The sequence below is a fragment of the Rhagoletis zephyria genome, unplaced genomic scaffold (genome assembly GCF_001687245.7).
Source record: "Rhagoletis zephyria isolate East Lansing unplaced genomic scaffold, Rhagoletis_zephyria_1.1 Rzeph_scaffold_01467, whole genome shotgun sequence".
NCBI classification, from domain to species: Eukaryota; Metazoa; Arthropoda; class Insecta; order Diptera; family Tephritidae; genus Rhagoletis; species Rhagoletis zephyria.
This window is the reverse complement of record NW_016158551.1, coordinates 25108-29393: the sequence shown is the minus strand read 5'-3', so window position 1 is coordinate 29393 and position 4286 is coordinate 25108. Positions and strand designations below refer to the sequence as shown.

General features: G+C 35.6%; 1 long non-coding RNA gene across 1 annotated transcript; it reads left to right on the top strand.

The window, feature by feature from the left end:
• Positions 1-2334: 2334 nt before the first annotated feature.
• LOC108364125 (uncharacterized) lies at positions 2335-3497 on the top strand. Its single transcript, XR_001847701.1, has 3 exons — positions 2335-2576; positions 2635-2736; positions 3279-3497. It is a non-coding gene; the product is annotated as an uncharacterized LOC108364125 (long non-coding RNA).
• Positions 3498-4286: the final 789 nt, after the last annotated feature.

Genomic DNA, 4286 nt, shown 5'->3' with positions numbered 1-4286 from the left:
AAGAATTGTTACAGGCCAACCTTATATGCGTGCGTAAAAAGCTAACTCAAATTCCAAGATTTATCTTGCGTGTCATCTCGATTTGAAGTTTATGCTCAATTGGCATTTGGCGCGGCTATGAATTCAAATTTTTCTCGGCAAACTTCTGTAAATTTGACGGAAATGCAACTCTGAGAAATCACGCACGCAAATTGATTTGGGCTTATCAAATGAGAAAAACTTTCGTGCGTGCGTAGAAAAACTCTCCCCGGTAATATTAGCGTGAGCTGTTAATACCATTATCCTTCACTGAGAAAAAAAACGCGTTGTAAGAATAAACATTTTTTATTTGATTACCGTTTAAAAATGTTCGTATTTAAATCAAGTGAAAAGTCTTAACAAAATGGATTTTTCTATTATACATGCACTACGTACATATAATGGAAATATTCAATTCAAATACGCCCGTATTAAAATGAAACATTTTTCTCTACACGGGTGGCGTTTTGCACGTCTCGGATGCTTTTTCATATGTAATTAAGAAAGTATATGTATACAAAGCATACACAGCGGGGACAACACATACACACATACATGGTATGACATAATGCAGATTTTTAAAAGTGGCAACAAAAATGATGTATCTAATTATAGACCAATTTCAAAGTTATTGTCATTCTCAGTTAGCAGCTTAATTAGTCCAAACCAACATGGTTTTATTGAAGGAAGGTCCACAGTCTCCAATCTTGCAATTTTTACGGAAGATTGTCCGTCTGCTATTCAAGCTGGCCAGCAAGTCGACACAATATATATAGATTTTTCAAAGGCATTTGACAGGGTTTCTCACAAGGTCTTAGTGTCTAAATTATTCTCTATAGGTTTCCACTCTAATTTTTTGGAGTGGATTAAATCATATTTGTCTGACAGAAATTGCATGGTTGTGTTCGAGGATGTCTACTCACAGCCTTTTATTGCGACGTCGGGTGTTCCTCAAGGTAGTATACTTGGACCACTGTTGTTTATTTTATTTATTAATGACATAGGGTCCTGCTTCTCGTCATCTAAATATCTATTATATGCGGACGATCTCAAAATTTATCCTGTCATTAAAAGCATACACGATTCCATTGCCTTTCAAGGAGAACTTGTTAAACTACACGATTGGTGCATACGAAACCGTCTTCATCTAAATATAAATAAGTGCTCACATTGTACTTATACCAGAAAGCTAATTCCGCTCCACACGCGCTATCATATTTCTGGATCCCCTCTTAATCATGTTAATGAAGGCAAGGATCTCGGTGTCTATTTCGACACGAAACTACATTTTTCCACGCATATCGAATATATAGTTGGCAAATCATACACGATGCTGGCTTTCGTCCGGAGTAATAGTTCACCTTTTTACGATCCATACACTTTGAAGATGCTTTATATTACTCTAGTAAGATCCAGGTTGGAGTATGCGTCATTCATTTGGAGACCATACCACAATTCTCATATCACGCGATTAGAACGGATACAGAAAAAAGTTATAAAATTTGCTTTACGCTCACTGAATTTTAGTGAACCCATTCCCTCATATGAATCACGTTGTGCACTTCTCATTCCCTCATATGAATCACGTTGTGCACTTCTAAATTTACAAACTCTACGTAGTAGATCTGCTTATCTTGCATGCTCATTTGTTGCCAACCTCTTGAATGGATCGGTTGATTGCCCTAACCTCTTGGAAAGAATAACCTTCAATGTTCCTACACGTAATTTACGCAGTGTTTCTTCTTTCTACATCGTATTTTCTAAAACGAACTATGCAATGTATGCTCCTTGATTAGAACCTTAGTGGAGTTAAACAATATTCCAACTTTTGACCCGTCTCTATCTTGTGGAGCAGTTAATAATAAATAAATAATCGCGCGCTGTGATGTTGATTCAAACTCAACATTTGAAAACACCTTTACATGTATGGCTGTAGCTGAGTGTGCAAAGACGTTTGATACAATTGGTTGCGGCCAAGAGGGACCGGGTTGAATTACCATCAGACGGAACATGAAATAAATGTTTTTTCTTCTTAATTACGAAAAAGCATCTGTGCACTTCACAACGACATATTTTATAACGTATATACTCAAATCTAAAACGAGTTGGTTTGGTGCTCTTTCATATGCGTATTTTATAAATTTAGCATGTTTTTTTAATTCTAAAATTTTTCCCCTCAGTGTTGGAATTTGAGTTTATGACATTCGATACGATACTAGGGTTCTGGTACTCGATTCCAAAATATATCGTTTTAAAACTATCGAGTAGAAAATATCGGTATCGAATGCCAAAAGTATCGATATGGTATCGTATCGTATCGAAATTCGTGTCCCTAGGCGTGCGTGAATACTAGGTTAGCCTGTTATACACGGCAAACTTACCAAAAGTTACCAAAATAAAAAAAAAAAGTTGCCAAGTTACCAAACACTCGAAAAGTTACCTATTTTGTGGCAACCGTGGCCAGGATCACTTTGTGTGTCCGTTAACGTTCGCTGGTGCAGGTATTTTCACCACTGCAACCTTTAGTTTGGTCGAGTGCAGCCTTTGCATACTTACAAGTAAGTATACCACCCCATAAAAGTGAAAGTGCAAATATTAATAAAGTTTTTTTTTAAGCTGGTCAGGATCATTTGTGTGTCCGTCCACGTTCGCTCGTGAGGGTATTTTCACCACTGCAACCTTTTGGTTTGGCCAAGTGGAGAATTTGCATACTTACAAGTTAGTATACCACCCCATAAAAGTGAAAGTGCAAATATTAATAAAGTTTTTTTTTAAGCTGGTCAGGATCATTTGTGTGTCCGTCCACGTTCGCTCGTGAGGGTATTTTCACCACTGCAACCTTTTGGTTTGGCCAAGTGGAGAATTTGCATACTTACAAGTTAGTATACCACCCCATAAAAGTGAAAGTGCAAATATTAATAAAGTTTTTTTTTAAGCTGGTCAGGATCATTTGTGTGTCCGTCCACGTTCGCTCGTGAGGGTATTTTCACCACTGCAACCTTTTGGTTTGGCCAAGTGGAGAATTTGCATACTTACAAGTTAGTATACCACCCCATAAAAGTGAAAGTGCAAATATTAATAAAGTTTTTTTTTAAGCTGGTCAGGATCATTTGTGTGTCCGTCCACGTTCGCTCGTGAGGGTATTTTCACCACTGCAACCTTTTGGTTTGGCCAAGTGGAGAATTTGCATACTTACAAGTTAGTATACCACCCCATAAAAGTGAAAGTGCAATTATTTATAAAGATTTTTACTTGTGCAGGTCAGGATTATTTGTGTGTCCCTCCACCGAATATAATTCGATTTTAGATATTAAACATGTAATTTTTAAATGCAACAAACATAATAATTATTAAAAGATTAATTTATATACATTATATCAATTGCATCTTTACTATTTGTACATTTCTTCATATCGCACACCGTCTTCAAAAGGGTCACAACTCAAAATAATACGTTTGTCAGAAAATGCGAAAAACTATTTCTTAGCACATGATAATCATATGGGCTAGGGCGAATTTACGTTAGGTTTTTTTTTTAACAAATTGTAGCAAAAATTTGCTCCAGCTTTAGCTGAAAGGTAAATAAAAGCTCAGTGTACCTTTTTAGCGCATAATCTCAAAAATGCCAAATTTTAAGTTGTGACTCTTTTGAAGACGGTGATATCGCACACCTTTCAATAAAGGACTTGTTTGAATTCCATTAATTTTGTTTAATGTATACTAGAATTTTAATGAAACCATGGTTTATTTTGAATATTTGGGAATATTTGTCGATAGGATTTCTCTTTCGTCAGAATTTTATGTGAACAAAATTCCCTCATTCTTAATTTATCTCATTTTTAATATCTACATATATAGCATGTTTAATATACCATAAAAAGTTAATTCATTGTCTATTGTGTAGATCAGTGGAATCTGCTTTATATGTTATAGCATTTCAGCACTAGGGACACGAATTTCGATACGATACGATACCATATCGATACTTTTGGCATTCGATACCGATATTTTATACTCGATAGTTTAAAAACGATATTTTTAGGAATCGGGTACCAGAACCCTAGTATCGTATCGAATGTCATAAACTCAAATTCCAACACTGAGGGGAAAAAATTTTAGAATTAAAAAAACGTGCTGAATTGAAAAAAAATACGCATATGAAAGAGCACCAACCCAGCTCGTTTTAAATTGGAGTATATACTTAACAAAATATGTGGTTGTGAAGTGCACATATGCTTTTTCGTAATTACCCTGCCAAAAATGGGACT